The sequence below is a fragment of the Miscanthus floridulus genome, chromosome 3 (genome assembly GCF_019320115.1).
Source record: "Miscanthus floridulus cultivar M001 chromosome 3, ASM1932011v1, whole genome shotgun sequence".
Classification (NCBI taxonomy): domain Eukaryota; kingdom Viridiplantae; phylum Streptophyta; class Magnoliopsida; order Poales; family Poaceae; genus Miscanthus; species Miscanthus floridulus.
The window spans coordinates 98754442-98771373 of NC_089582.1; the positions used below are offsets into that span (position 1 = coordinate 98754442).

General features: G+C 47.5%; 1 non-coding gene across 1 annotated transcript; it reads left to right on the top strand.

Moving 5' to 3' along the window:
• The first annotated feature begins 13593 nt into the window (after positions 1-13593).
• LOC136547660 (small nucleolar RNA R71) lies at positions 13594-13701 on the top strand. Its single transcript, XR_010781623.1, has one exon. It is a non-coding gene; the product is annotated as a small nucleolar RNA R71 (small nucleolar RNA).
• Positions 13702-16932: the final 3231 nt, after the last annotated feature.

Below are 16932 nucleotides of genomic sequence, written 5' to 3' on the forward strand. Positions count from 1 at the left end.
TGGAGGTAAGCATTTCTCAATAGTCCCATTAAAATCTTTTCTGTTCCTACGGTAAGGGTGATCCTTAGGTAGGAACCTACGATGTCTCATATAAACTATCTTTGAATTCTTGGGTAGAAGTACCGCATCGGTGTCGTCCAAGCACTCGACACACCCAGTATAGCCTTTTGTATTCTCTTCGGACAAGCAACCTCGCCCTAGCCGAAGATTGTAGCGATAAGTACTGCCTTGATCGTGATATGTTCCTTTTTGTACTCGTCCCAAACATCCTACACACCCTTTTCAAACATCTCCACTAGTTCATCGATCACTGGTTCTAGAAACACATCGATGTCATTCCTAGGTTGCCTTGGTCCTTGGGTCAGTAGTGGCATCCAGAGGTATGACCGCTTCATACAGAGCTAAGGTGAAAGGTTGTATATACAGAGCATCACTAGCCACATGCTATGATTGCTTCTAACCTGGTCGAAAGGATTTATCTCATCTGTGCTCAAACCAAACCAAAGGTGTCTTACCTCTCCACTGATGTTCTTATAGAACATAGTATTGACTGTCCTCTAGTCCTTCCCATTGGTGAGGTGCCTCATCATTGTATCTTTCTTACGCTCTTCGCCATGCTAGCGCAACATCTTGGCTGACTTTACACATGCAAACAGCCTATGCATCTGGGGAGCTACAGGGAAATACCAAACGACCTTTATGAGACCTCCTCTGGTCTTGGCACCCTCATCTGATAGCCCTTCCTTGTACTGTGGAGCTTCACACTTAGGGCACACATCCAAGTCTTTGTATTCGTCTCCACAGTACAATATGCAAACATTGGAACACGCGTGGATTTTTCAACCTCGAGGCCGATGGGACCTAACAACTGATCGAAGCCTTTATCGCTCAATTCGTTTGTCGATTTGAACTCTAACAACATGATATTGGCTTCCAAATTGCTCATTGAACAATTCTTATACAATGGTGTTTTGCCATCTTGTCACATTTTCTCTAACTTTCTCAGCTGTCTTTCACTATGACATCCGGTCTCTACATTACATAGTAGCTGAGAAATGTCATCGTTATCCTCAGTGTCATCAGCTAGTGAAACATCCTCAATTTTCCTTGAAGGGAAAATCCACAGAATGAATTTTAATATGATAAAAGCAAGAACTGATTCCATCATATTATCATATTTCAGTCGATGTCATAGTCATATATCGTAAGACTACAAGAATACAAGATATTACATTACTGGGGAACACACCTATTATAGAGTTAATCTAGCGGAAGACTATCGAGTGAAGGCTCCAACTTTATGGGCATCATCAGAGTTGGCGTAGTGCAGCGTAGATTCCATCTCCAAACCAAACTTGAGCGTAGGCACAAGACCTTCTAATCCTTCTAAAGTCAGCATCTCTGAAAAGCAGGAAATCTGCACACCGCCAGATGTGTGCAGGCCATGGTCAGCACCGATGAGCTTTAGTGGAAAAGATAAACAAGGGATCTGGTGATCCTAATATTTGGCTGTGGTTGCATCCTTAGCGCATGAGAAGTAAATAACATTAGTAATATAATAATAATATCTAATTTTTAACACATTCACCACCACACCATCCATATCCATCCACCAACCATCCATCCCAAACCATCTCCACACCACCACACCATATCTCATCTCACCCACTCAGGTCGACAGGCCAACTCCCTCTCGGCCTTGTCTCAACGGCCCGCAGCCCCCAAGGCTCACGACCAGAAAATACCCCAACCCTGGAGGGAGGAAAGAAGGACTCATCTACTATCTAGTTTAAGCGAAACCCAGGAAAGGTCCATAGCCGACAAATCGGCATATGTATCGATCGATCAACCAAACACTCTGCAGAGGTTTTACATACCCACAAGATTAGCCATCCTCGGAGCCATGTATCTCCTAGGCAGAATTTCGGTCGCTTGCTAGCCTAGAATGATGCCACCCTACCTCTCAGCTCTAGAACATCCCAAGTCTAGTCTGGGATGGCTGATACTATGAGTCGTAGACAGAGTCGGGGCCCTCCGGATGTCAAGAGCCAAGTCCGCAAGGCCTCCTGAAGTCTCAGAAGGGTGTGGGGGGAAACCACGTGCCTCGTACCTCCTTACACACGTTCACCTAGCAGTAGTGGCATCGTTCTACCAAGTAGTCTGACCGTCCCGCACCATATAGGGCGAGTGGGATGTAAAGGATTCCCGGTGAGTCTGAGTACTAGTTAGTCCTTAGAGATTGACCAAGCCAGAATGTCTTCATCAGGGTTTCCATTTTACGTGCCACCACAGCACCTCTACCCTGAGCTCCACCTCTCCGAGGTTCACACCCAAGGCCACCTCCAATTACCATTTACCCGCCACAGGTATTCCATATCCAAGTGCCCAGGTAGCACCACATGGCAAGACTCGCCCTAGGCTCATCGTTATTCCAGCTCGGTCGACACAACCCTCACTCTCCACGCCCCCAAGACACACGTAGCATGCTCACACACCACCAAGTCCGGCACCCATAGCCAAATCATTCCCAGGGGGTTCACCACCAGCATCACATCCCCGATATAATGTGAAGTGGAGTTAATAATAAGTATAGTGGTGTAATATGCAAGCAAGCAGGCAAGTAAGCATATATAAGCGAGCGAATGCGCAAAGCAGGGTGACATGGTAGAGTGGGTTGCATCAGGGTAATAATGGCTCAGGTAGTAGCATGCATCAAAGTACTAGCAAAGTAATAATTATAAAGCGCTAGCAGTTCTAGATTTTATGCAATGTCTAATAGGATTCTCTAAAAGAGGGTGCTGCCATGATACCTGCAATGTAGAGGTAGTAGTGGTTCAATTATCCGATCAGCGGGGTCTCCTCCTCCTAGGTTGACTCTATCCACAGTCCTTGTCGTTGTTCACGTTCTCTTGGTCTGATCGCCAGCTACTCCGCTAAGCGTCACGCAAGGCAAGAGAACACTCGACACCCGAAAAGATGACAAGGCACAGGAAGATCCAATAGCACCAACGAGACAATAAAAGATACATTGCTTAGCCCTCTCAGCGGTTGTCCGATTTACTCGGGCCAAAGAAACACGAGTGGTGGTATGCTGAGCACAAGCTTAAGTCATGGCCAAGCCAGTATGGCTTTACGATAAACGGTTTAAGCCAGAGCTTATCCAAAGCAAACACCATGGCTCACGATCTTTTGATCCGGTGTCATTGAATTGATGGGGATTGGAAGTTGGGCCCCAAGAAAGAAGAACAACGGGGTTCGGCTCTTATAGCCTTATCCCGCAAGTCACAATTGGACACGAGTGGCAAACAAGAATGATTAACACTATTGTAACTTGGCTCCAACATACTTCAGCTCGTCCGCTATGGTAGAATGCGGTAGCGCAAAGAGATTGGACAGCAGCGGGTCCTCTCGATCCACACGACATAATAACGTCGGGAGCCAAGAAGAGAGTTGCTCAGCAAAACAAAAGAAGCGGGGGTTAGTAGGCACATCCATGTCATGCTCTCAGACACATCTTTGGGAAAGATGGTTTTAGATGGCCGATCGGGTCGACACGCATGGGTCCGAGGTACGACATAGACCATTGCTTCGCTAACTAAAAGAGATAGTTTGGTCTTTGATCCAATCGCCATGGACAAGGCGGGATCGAATAGAGCAGGCTAATAGGGCAATAACAGCAGAGAACGAAGGTCTACTCCTTCCAGCACACATGCCATGATAGAAGACAGGGCATCGGAAGGAGCGACTCACTAAAGAATACAAGTGTGCAAACCACCCATAGGGTACCCAACCTGGGTGCACTAGCACTAAGTCATCTCTCTGATTCATAATGGTGCGGTTGTCACCACGACAATCAATGAAACATGATGGTCGAACGGGGTACAAACACACAAGGGCTTGGGCACGAAGAAGCAAATGAAAGAGAGAGGCATAGCTCCATGGTCATGACGAGGCAGACTCATGGCCACAAGCTATACCAATACATGTTGGCATCCATCGTTCCACGATTGTTATCTCCTAGGTCATCTCCCATAGGTTAGGTCACGAAAGGCTCGATGTGGGCGGGTGATATCCGAATCAATATCGATATCGATATCGAATCCATCGCGACCATGTCCTAGGGCCAAAGGTAGGAGTTAACACTCATAGTATTATGAAGTCATCTAAAGAGTGAGGGGTCGAGTTACACTCAGCATCACAGCCATGGCAAGACAAATCCCGCGATCGTAACGTCCGAATGAGGTATGATCCCTCAGCCGGCTCGAAAGCTCGGCACACAGGCAACAACACAGCGATAAGACATGACCAAACAACCCGACAAAAATGGTGGAGTAGCACATTCCATAGCTGGGTGATGGATAGATCCTGTAAGACAGTCATGGACAGATAGGTCGTAAGAATAGGGCCCAACAAGGTAGATATGCGTATACGGAAAGATGCGAGATGGGGCTTTCCATGATCTCAATAAGACATACGACTAGGGTTCATGGTCCAGAGGGTACGGCTCGCTGTAGACGGGGTCATGATATCTCCTCAATGGCATGCACTTGCAAGGCAAGGCGACCGGGATGTCGGAAAAGACTCCACTTGTCATCGGTACGATGCTAGGGATCACACGGTTTTTGAATGGCTCGCCCTCATTTAATGAGGCAGCCGGAATGTCGGGAACGGACTCAATACCATGACAACACGGTGCTAGGTCATGCGGTGCATACCAGGGCTTTGTCCATGAGTTGTGCAATGTGACTACTTCAAAAAGGCCTTTAGTGTGGGTCCCGGTAGATCTCGACAGCATGTTCTCGTGACTCGAGGTAGCCGAAACAGTGGTGAAACACAGGCATAGGGTTCTATGGAACCATCAGGGCAACCAAAAAGGGAATCCTGCAGTCCATGATGCGGCGATCAATACCACGTGGTCCAATTACGGCTTCGGGGCTCATGATGAGGTCATGGTAACTCTTCGCCGCGGCATGGCTTGGCCACAACAGGTTTTACAGGCGACAAGTCCTTTCCGACATCTCCTACGCCGTGGATCCGTTTGGCTAAGTCCGGTCTCATGCTAGTGAGTGCGGGCGTGTCTAGGAGCGGTAGAGCTCCGTCGCAACATCAGAGATGGCGATCAAGGCGGGCGTGGTTCATGGTGGACGAGGCATGGCTTTAGAGAATGCTTCAATGGTAGTTGGCAACCACACCAGCGTTCTTGGCACTCCAGTGGTTCGATTTGGCTTGGGTTAGTCACGTGTGTGTGTGCTTGTGTGTCCAAAGGCCAGAGGTGGCCTCGGTCTACGCGTTCCATGGTTGGAACGCCATGGACAGTAAGCAAAGTCGGGGTTGGAAAGAGGGGCACGGTGGTGGCTCACCGAGGTTTGTCGAAGTGGAAGGACGTGACCTGTGTTGCTCGGCATCGTGATCTTGGCAGAGCTTGTAGTTGGTCGCACCTGTGGTCGTCCAACGGCTTCAGCTCATCTGGGTGATCGGGCGACGAAGATGTAGCACCTAATCGAAGCACTTGGAAAAAGAATCCGAGGTACAAGAGATAGACACCCATAATAGATAGATCATCATGCAGGGAAATGGAAACAAAGGAGTAGACCGGCAGCGATGGTTGGCACAGGCATTGAATAAATAAAGATCATGATCATGTATAGACAATGGATATTGATAGATCAAGTAACAATGTAGATAAATGATATTGATGATCAAAATCAACAAGTATGAAGAGAACATGGAAAAGAAAGGCAAGGGTCTTGCCGACGTCGCGTATGGCGTTGACTAGGTTCGAGGGGTCAACCTTGATGAAAGTGGGGAGGTGGAGGGCTGCTGCGGCTTGTCCCAGAACATGGCAGCAGGCGGCCGAGAGACGACGGAGCACCTGTATTGCCGGACGGGGTAGCCACACCAAGAGAAATGAGGCGTAGCCTCCCTGCAAGGCAAGGATTCACGGCACGAAGGCCAGACACAAGGATGGACATGGCCAGGTGGTGCTGTCATCCTCTGGCACGGTGGCGTTGCGGGGTCGCTTCCTCCCTACAATAGTGGGAACAGCGGCACGAAGGTCGGGCTCAGCACGAGTAACGATAGGGAGGGGAAAAGATGGGGTCCTGGGCTTTGGGTGCTCACCGTCTATTCGGGTATGTCGTTGCGGTCTTGGAACAGGGGCACATTGAGGTGCTGCCATCGTGCTTAGGGCATGGACGAACATGCTGCGGCAGTGCATCAAGATGAAGGCTTGCTATTCTAGTTGCAGCCTCAGCAGGCGATGCAACTCCTGCTCTCGGCCATGGTGACATCGGTGCGGGTCGAAGTGGAGGGCACCGGTGCGGCCTCAGTGGAGCACGACGACATCGGCGTGGAGAGGCTCGCCGTGGCCAAGATAGGGTCGGGGCTTGACGTGGCCACGGCCGAGGACGAGGCGCGGAGCAGAGGCTCGAGGTGGACGTCGACGAGGTGATGCAGCTACGTGGACGTCGCGGGGTCCTCGGGCTCGGCCTACGGTGGTTGTCGCGGACGCGCTCGCGGAGACGCGGCCACGGACGACGTCGAGGACAACGCGAACACAGGGGCGAGATGGTGCTCGTGGACGAGAGGCAGACGCGTGGTGGCGGACAGGCTTGGCGCGGCCATGAGCGTCGAGCAACGTGGCGAGGCCACTGTCGTGGCCACATATGTCGACGCGACGCAGTCTTGGGTGAGGAGACGGAGGACGGCGCCTCGGGCTCAGCCTCAGGTCCGGGACGGCGCTCGTCAGGCAGCTGGGGAGCACGGCTTCGCGGGCGATGCCGCGGCTTCGGCAGCGGCTCCGGCTTGGCGTGCTCTCCAGCAAGATGCGGGGCACGGCAAGGTGGAGTAGGGGCTTGCAGTGGCGAGGCAACTGGTGGCGCGTCGGAAAGTGGCTGCTCGCGCGGAGGAAGAGGGAGAGGGATGGTGGCGGCGGCTGAGAAATGGAGGAGAAGGGGCGGCGCTGTGGCAGCCTTTTATAGCGCTGAGCGCTAGGGCTTCTAGGAGGCTCCAGTCATCCTCGGTGTCCATGCCTGGGGAGGTACACGTGGCGCAAATCGAGGAGCGGAGCAGGTGAGGCGCGGGGGAGGGGGCGCTGGCGTGCGAGCAGTGGCGGCGCTAGGAGCTCCTGCTCTTGCTAGGTCTCCCCGGGGTGGCTTGGGCCGGCGGGACAAGGAGAGGGGGGTTCGGTTGGGCTCCTGCAGCTTGCTGGGCTGGTACAGAAAGAAGGGGAAGAGACGGAGTGCTGGGCCGGGCCAAGGCGTGAGGGGAGAGAAGAGGGAAGGGAATAGATTTTTCCAATTTATGTTTAAATGGTTTTGAATTTGGTTTTGAGAAGAATTCATCACATCTTGAGAAGGATTTCCAAGATGAAATATAAGGCGGTGTTCGAGGAATCTTTCAAAGAGATTCATATGAACTCAAGATGAAATTTCCACGAGTGTTCGGATGGGAGTTTTTCAGGGGATATTCAGAAAGACTCGAAATAATCCCGCGAGGATCACAAGGAAGTTGCTATGGGTTGTGCTCTCCAACAAAAACGAGACTCAAACACAGGACAACTCGAAAACTCCGGCAATCACCTACAAACCATCTACATGTATGCAACGTCTTGTTAGCGAGTTGGACTCGTGTTTGACCTAGCAATTACATGTTTCACTCAATTACAAGAATTTTTTTTTGAAAGCTCATATTTTTGGTTTCCAAAAAAATCTGGGTTGTTACAGCTAGCGTGTTCCTAAACATATCATTAACTATGGCCATAGGTTACGTGTTGACACCGGGTTTCTCATCAGCATCGTGGATGGCTACGTCAGGCATGGCCACATCATCATCATTTTCCTGTGGAAGATTCACACCAACCTCATCATGCATAGTCCATATTATATAGTTTGGCATGAACCCCTAGTAATGAAGTGCATTAGTACAGACTCAATTTGAGCTCATTTTCCTTTGATTCATGTAATCTTTGCATGGGCAGAAGACATGGTTCCCATTCCTAGCTTGGGCTTTGGCATTGGTGACAAACTGACTAACGGCATGCATGTACCGCTTGTCCGTTCGGGACAGATGCATCCACTCTCGATCCATATCTGCACAAAAAATATTGAGACAGTAATTATAGAGAAATTAATAAAAAGTGGAGCTTCATGAACAACAATTGTAGCTCAAAAGTACCATTTATTCTACACTTATTTAATTTAGTCACCTTATTTTTGGAAAACATTATTGTACACTAATTATTGGAAAATTAAAATTGGTAGCCCCGGCCATATAAATTGAAAATCGTAGCCCCATAAAAAATAATTATTGCACAATAATGAAGAACAATTATTCTACTCGATGCCACATAAAAATGGAGACACTAATTTTTTAAAAAAAGACTATAATTGGAGACATGACCATGAACAACAATGTAGCTCCAAACAATATGTTCGCAGGTGACACATGGATTAATTTGCTCACCAAAATGGTAAAAGAATCTACTCTACTCTTATCAAGAACTAATTATAGCATCACATGCTAACAATGATCTTGACCACTATGTAATTAGCTAGGATTTTAAATGTGTTCAAAGACACCAACCTTTTAGATGATGGATTCACCATAATTTACTTGGAAGCCTTGCACAAAGTCCAATTGGAAAAGTGCTCTCTAGAATAGAGAAAGAACTAGAATGAGAATCAAGCAATGTAGCCATCAAAACAACGCTAATTAAGCTATAAAATCAAAGTAGTGGATGCTTGTTACTAACCTTAAAGTAAAAAGATCAAGCCATTCTTCCAATTCCAAGAGCTAGCTTCACGGTGAAGTGCAGCCGTAACAATGGAGGGAGTGGCCCAAATGCGCGCCTCTGTGCTCAGGATGGAAGAGACCAGGAATGAGAGGATGGTGCTAGCTTTTTGTAGTGCTATTTTATCACCATCGGTTCTTGGCTCGAACCGATAAACCAAATCACTGTCGGCTCTTGGTTAGAACCGACAGTGATAAGTGGCTGCCAACTCACTGCCGGTGCAAGCCACAAACGACAGTGATGTGGTCCTTCACTGCTGGTTTTAGCCTAGCCCCAACTCATTTTTAAGCTCAGAATCGACAGTGAAGGTACATCACTGTCAGTTCTCACAAATCCGGCAGTGATGAGGCCGGTAGTGATGTCCAAATCTGTAGTAGTGATGGTGTGGTACGTACGATATTGGGTTGTGGTGTAAGTCGTTGTTGCTGACAAAGCTCTACACATAGACATATCATGCAGGTACTTAAATCGCAGAGAAAAAGGCAGGCATCCACCAGAGTGTGATTATTATGTGTAGTAGCCCCTGACTTTCTGCTAAGTTAGAGGCTAACTTAATAGAAAGTAGGAGTAAAAGATAACATAATAAAAATAATTATGAAAATAACTTAGCTGATCCAACGGAATGGTGGTGCCATTGTTGTAGAGAGCTGCCACGGTGAGAGATGGCGGGAGGTCGACAGCCGTGATGAGAATTTGATCGAGACCGTCCCGAGGATGCCTACCGACATTGCTCGAGTAATACTTGTCGATGACGTTGTCGGAAGCGGCATGGCTAGCCCGAAGTAGTCCGTTGATGGTGCGCCCGATTAGTCGTTGCCAGTGATGCTACCGTCGTATACCCGGTTTGATGACGCGTTCGACGTCGTGGAAAGACGAATCAAAAGTCAAAACATGATGATGACAAAATGACGCAGAACATCGACGAGGGCCGCCTCAGGACGACGATGACGAGGGTTGTCGTCGGCTCCTGCCAATAGTATTCACGTGGACACATGCAGATATGCAGAAAGGTAATGTATCACAGAATATTTAATCGAAGTATAAGAAACGTGACTTAGCTGCTTAGTGCACGAGTAGTACGACGTTGTCCGAGCATGCTTGATATCATGATATTCACGTTTGAATTTCTCAATAGCTTGCTAGCTTTTTGCATGACACCGAGCATGTCAGCCGGCCAGAGTAATCTTGCCACATGCGTGGTTCTGGTCTAGTGCTGATGGCGCATCGCTGGTGCTATCTGCAGTTTGGACACGGGGACGTGTTGCCGAAGATGGCGTCGCAAGACGGCGTCGAGTCGATATCAGGCGACGATGGATCGGCGGCGTGGTCCGACGAGTCGATGTCGACGAGGGCTTCCATGAGATGACGACAGAACGATGGCGAGGGACTTCGTCGAGCGCCGTTGTCAGGTTCATACGTGCCCTTCGTTAGCTTGCCGGACTCTGATTATCACTCGGGACCTCGTGTCCACGATGAGCCGTTGACGTGCCAAATGGCAAGGGTGCCGCTGCTATTAATAATCGTGGAAACATTTAGAAAAATATCCGAGGATGCACATATGTAAAAATATTTATTTATAGTTAAGCAAAAGATCCGACTTAGGTTGATTGACGTCGAGTGAAGTAGTCGGCGTGTCATGATATCTGAGTATATGGATGAGGCCCGGACGGGTCGGTTGTGGCCTGCGCGGCTCGCTTTCGGCTTACTTGACGGCTCGCTGGAGACTCAACGGCTCGCTTGCGGCTCCTGAGGCGAGGGACGCCGACGTAATGCAGGGCCAGGAGTAACCCGTTCGAGCCTTGCCTTGCACGGCCACGTACTCAGTACAAACCGAGATGGATTTGGCTAATATGCGTCTTCCTTGCTCGTCGCTTAGCTGCGGTGTCGAGATAGTCATGGAGACACATGTGATATATGGTAATCTGTTACACCTAAAAAAATATCGAAGGCTTTCGTCCAATCCCGACTTCGTGCACGCGCCCGCCCGAGTGCCCGACGCTGGATCGGTTTCATCTATGGAAAAAAAGAAAAACGCCATCGAACTCCACCAGGATACGCCTGCGTCCTGCCCCACGTTCGAAAAAAAGAAACAAATCTCTCCTTCTCCTGCTGCCTCCTGGCGAAGGATTCGACGAATCGGTCCTCCACCGCCTTATCGTCCGCCTGTCGCGAGCACCCTTCACCCCACGTAAGACGGTCGTGCCGAGTCCCCAGAGCGCGGCGGGAAGATGCCGGTGCCGAAACGGGAGTCCTCGTGCAGGAGGATCGCCGCGCACCAGTGGAAGTTCTGGAAAATTCATGGGCCTGCTGTACTAGGACTTATAATGTTGCCTACTTATGTTGATTGTCACTCTTTTAATTTCATGTAATAGGATTGTCCAAAACATTTTCTTACATGTGAAGTCACTTGCTCATTTGTGAAGATAGTGATTTCGGCGAGCGCTGAACAAGCTCATCAGGAAGGCTGTGGCACTGCCGGCAGCAGCCTCGCGTCCTCGGACACGGACAACCTCCACCACATGGTGGTCCGCATCTGGCTAGCCGTTGCTGCGGCCTTCGGCGGCGCGACCGTGTAGTTCCAAAAAAAAGTTGTACCCCATGCAAGGCAAACGCACGGGTACATACATACATACATACATACACATATATATATATATATATATATATATATATATATATATATATATATATATATATATATATATATATATATATATATTATTCTGTAGCCACCTCCAATTACGATAATTTTATATACTAATTTACGATAATGTCAATACATATTTACGATGATTGGGTTACTATAACACATGAGGATATTTACCATAACGTTATAGTGAACCACTTAGTAAAGAGTTACTATAATCTCATAAATTAACATAGTAATTATCGTAACTCAAAGTGACTATAGAATAAGTTATTTTATAGCCAGCTACAGGGTAGTAGTCACTTTGAGTTACGATAATTACTATGTTAATTTACGAGATTATAGTAACTCCTTACTAAGTGGTTTACTATAACGTTATAGAAGTACTACCCTGTAGCTGGCTACAAAATAACTTATTCTGTAGTCACTTTGAGTTACGATAATTATTATGTTAATTTACGAGATTATAGTAACTCCTTACTAAGTGGTTTACTATAACGTTATGGTAAATATCCCCATGTGTTATAATAACCCAACTATCGTAAATATGTATTGACATTATCGTAAATGAAGATGGCTACAAAATAACTTATTTTGTAGCTGGCTACTGAATATACTCTCTCTCTCTCTCTATATATATATATATATATTGAAACCAAGTGGGCACGTAATGCTGATGCTCTGCTCGAATAAGCTCCGGACATACGCACACGTATGTGCAAGGCTCCTAGATACCCTGACTTCGTATTGCAGTCATTGATTGGTTTCCTCGCTCGGCCTTGCATGCTTCACGAATCGTCGCTCGGGTGGATGCGTGGTGCCGCCGCCACAGCCCGGGGGCGGTACTCAGCCGAGGTCGTTGACGCGAGAGCCTACTCGAGGGTACATGTAGATCGAGAAGAAAAAATAGGAGCGCCATACCTTGCCGACGACGCCGAGCCCGATTGATCGGATTACTACAAGGCGCAAAACCACGAAGCTGAACTGTCGCATGACTCCGTCACACACCAGCACGTAGTATCATCGTGTTGCATCTTGCCGTCGGTTGGGCCGCCGTTTTGACTCTGGGCACCATTGGATCGAACGACGCCGAGTCGTAGTTGCTTGGGGGCGCCGCCACCGGATCTCCCGTTGACGTCCATGTTGTTGACGAAGGAAATTCCCGTCTTGAGATCAAAACTCCTCCGACGATCGGTTTGATTGATCTTCGCGTAGAATTCCCCTACCTGGCGCGTCTCTGTCGATGTTTTTTATCGGCAGACATTTTGTTCTTGAGAAACCCCGTTTGGTGCGAAGAACAATCACAGATGGAGACGAGATTTATACTGGTTTGGGTCCCCGGGAAGCGACTAAAAGCCGTACATCTAGTTGCTACTCTTGTATTGCTTGTATTCGGTGAGATTGCTGTTACAATATAGCTATACCTATGAGAGAGTCGATGATTACAACAGGGGATATTGCTAGCTATACAAGCTAAGGAGTCGTGTCCTAGTCGGAGTCCTAGCGCAATCCGGAGATATCCTTCCTTGAATAGGGTCGTCGGGGCCTTTGGGTCATATCTGATCCAGAGTAGGTAGTCAGCAAATCTTGTAGTCGGAATACCGGGGGTATGGCATCGACACAAGCTTTTTAGAAATGTTCTGATTAATCTTAGTTTGTTCTAAGATTAAATCTCTCAAGGGTGGTTGTTTAGGATTATAGTAATTACCTGGGTACTTACCTTGGTAATTTGACAGTTGTTGTTGTTGCCCCCATCCTTGCCTCTGTTGTTGTGGGCCGGAATTGTTGATGACAATGTTTACATCCTCTAGATACTCAGGGAAATCAATCCCTAAATATTCTCCACATGTGTTTTGGGCATTATAAGCATATTGATGACCTGACGATCTTTCTTATAATTGGCTCGCTGTTCAAGCCAATTCAACATGCCATCTTGATTGAAAGTGCACACATCTCTTCTGGTACTTCTTCGCTCTTATTGCATGTTTAAATACTTCATTGAGATCAGCCTTGATTAGAGGCTATCTGTTCCATGAGAGTTTCAGCTTTTTCAAGGGTGAGTGACACAAATGCTCCTCCAGCAGTTGCATCAAGTTATTCATGAGCTTTCTGAATTAATCCATGGTAAAAGCCTTGCAAGAGCAACCAATTTTCCATCCCATGATGAGGACAATCAGAAATGTATTCTTGAAAATGTTCCCATGTCTCTGGAATGGTTTCTCCTTTTTGTTGCTGGAAGTTGAAATTTTTTTCTTTTAAGGCATTGGTTTTACCTATAGGGAAAAACTTTGCTAGAAAGGCTTTCGAACATTTTGCCCATGTGTTGATGTTATCTTTGTTGGCGTAGAACCACTGCTTCGCCTTTCCCCGGAGTGAGAATAGAAATAGGTGGAGTAGTATGATATCTTGAGCAACGTCCTTGATGACTATTGTGTTGCTAATCTCTAGAAAGTTTTGGAGATGAGCACTAGCATCTTCATGTGCCTTTCTGCTAAATGGGATAGCTTGCACCATGTTGATGAGGCTTGGTTTGAGCTCAAACTCAAGGTTATTGGTTTTAAGTGTCGGTCCAGTGCGGATGTTCTCAGTTCTTGGAGCAGAGAATTCACGCAGAGTCTTGTCAGCCATAGCTTTAGAAACTGGTGTTGAGCTGCCTCTTGATTGGTTTGATTGTGATTGATGGAATTTGTTGGTGAATCAAAACCAATCCTGCAATACCATGTATAAGATATGAACAAAGACAAATAAGGGTAAGCCTGCTAAAGCAGAGGTGCATAGTTATGATTTGATCTATAAGTATCATTTTGATCAATTCTCTTTTAGCCTTGTGCCTCTCTATGGCAATGGTGTCAGAAATGCTTGTTGACATTTCTTAACGTCACTTTTACTAAGTTGTCATCCCTAACAATGATGCCAGAAATGCTTGTTGGTATTTATTGGTAACAGTTGTAATTTAAGAAGAATATATATATTTAGGATTCTGCAAGCGCACAGATAATATACCATTGTAGCATTTCACCCAGGAGTATACCAGGTATTGTTATTTATATTTTTTCCACTGGGAGGAGCAGTGGCTAGAGATATTGACAAACATGAATACTTATGATAAGATCATTAACTACACATTTTCTTTTAACAAGGGTAAGCCAGATGATATATGTCGATGACATACCCTCGGGTACCCCAACTTCTATATTGCCGACTACCTACTCCGGATCAGATATGACCTGAAGGCCCACGACGACCGTATTCAAGGAAGGATATCTCCGGATTGCGCCAAGACTCCGACTGGGGGCATGACTTCTTAGCTTGTAGGGCAAGTTGATCCCGGATATAAATAGCTAGCAATATCCCCTATTGTAATCATCGACTCTTTCATAGGCATAGCAACATTGTAATCACAATCTCGCCGAATACAAGAGTAGCAACTGGACGTACAACTTTTACTCGCTTCCCGGGGACCCAAACTAGTATAAACCTCGTCTCCATCCGTGATTGTTCTTCGCACCAAGCGGGGTTCCCCAAGCACCAAATATCTGCCGGTAAAAAACATCGACAGAGGCACGCTAGGTAGGGGAATCTTGCGCGAAGACCGATCATGTCGATCATCAACCAGATTTGGTACCCAGATTCGGCGCGTTCCGACGCCGCTGTGGCACCATCCTCCATCAAATCTGCAATTATGGGCAATTATTACTCATATTCGTAGATCAATTCTCCATCCCACGATGTGTCACTGACTATCCACTTCAAAAGTCTAGTATTCGAGCACCAGGAATATTTCAATCTGAAACTAACAGGGATTGATGACCCCGATTTAACCCGCGCTGGTCGTGAAGTTTTCACCTCGTTCAGACAAATCCAGAAGGATCTAGCTGACTCTGCTGCCCATCTTGATCTTGACTATGACGGCTCAGATGAAGAGGTTGAGATTGATCCTTACGAAAGTCGTAAGATCTACATGGCTACACGAGATAACACGCAAGCAGCAACTGAGGCCAGGTCGTCGGCAACGCTCCGACGCTCAATATAGTTCCACCACGAACAGTGACGGAATCTGCCTTATGCCCGAGGAATCTAACTTCTGACTTCTACGCGGCTCAGGAAGGCAATATCCAGATCAGGACGCTCCTAAAAACTATGGGAGCCTTGGCTCAGGAAGGAACGCCATTGGCGACCGTCAACAAGCAAGATCAAGACCTAGCTGATCAAGCTAAGCAACGCCTAGATGCAAAGGCCATAGCACCTTCCAGGTCGGCCAGATCTCAATCACGCAATCGCCATGCCCAGCCCGAGAGATCTAATCGATCAGTGGGCAATCGCTACAATGCGCCACCTGGTGGTCGAGACCTCAGGCCTGAGTTAGATGCGAATCAGAGAACTCAGGATGCCAGAACTACGCTCAACGCTAATCGAGCTCAACATTATGGCACTAATCCTCGAGTTTCAATAACCGACTATCGCCCGTTCGCTCTAAACCTTTGGAGGGTTGTTTGGCCCCCGAAGTTCAAGCCTGGCCCGACCGAGAAGTACAATGGCACCACAAACCCTAGAGAATGGATCCAGATCTACTCCATGGTTATCGAGGCAATGTACGGTGATGAATATGTAAAGGCCAATCACCTCCTGACTGTCCTACATGGCTCGGCCCAAACATGGTTGATGAATCTACCCGAAGGTACCATTCAATCCTGGACTCATTTGTGCCAGATGTTCGAGGCCAACTTCCATGCAACATACATCCATCCCAGTCAGGAGGATGATCTGTTCGCATGTGTTCAAAAACTTGATGAATCTCTTCAAGATTTTATTCGACGGTTCAACAATATCCGCAACATGATCCCCGACATAATTGAAGATCGGGTCTCATAGCTTTCAAGCAAGGCTGCAAGGATGAGAAGACCGCCAAGAAGTTGTCCACCAAGAACCGTAAAATGGTGGCTGAACTCTATAAGATCGTCGAGGCAACCGCTAAGCAAGCTGATGCCCGGGCACGAGTGCACGGATAGCTCGATGCTTCCCGATCAGCGAAGGATAAGAAGAAGGGCAAGGACAAGAAGCGCAAGAATGGAGACACCACAGTCCTCACTGTCAAAAAGGGTAAAGATCCACCCCGATGCCAAGGTAAACCCGATGACCTCCCTGTTTACTACCCCGTTCATTGATCTACCAAGCACTCATTCATGGAGTGCTCAATGTATAAGAAGCAGAAATAGGAAGAGGAGCAGTAGCGCAGGGCCAAAGCACCCAGCCATCAGCAACGGCTCAATCAGAATGTTCATGTGGCAGAAGAGGATGAAGAAGTCATCTTGCCCGAAAACAAGATACTCACCATCTATGGTGGCACAGCCACACCGGCTTCCAAGACCAAGCTCAAACAAGTCCAGTGGCAGGTAAGCAGCACCCAGCCATCGAAAAAAGGCTCAAATGGTCAGAAGTCCCTATCTTATTAGACATCAGGGATCATCCCCTGAATCTATACGATGGCCCACTG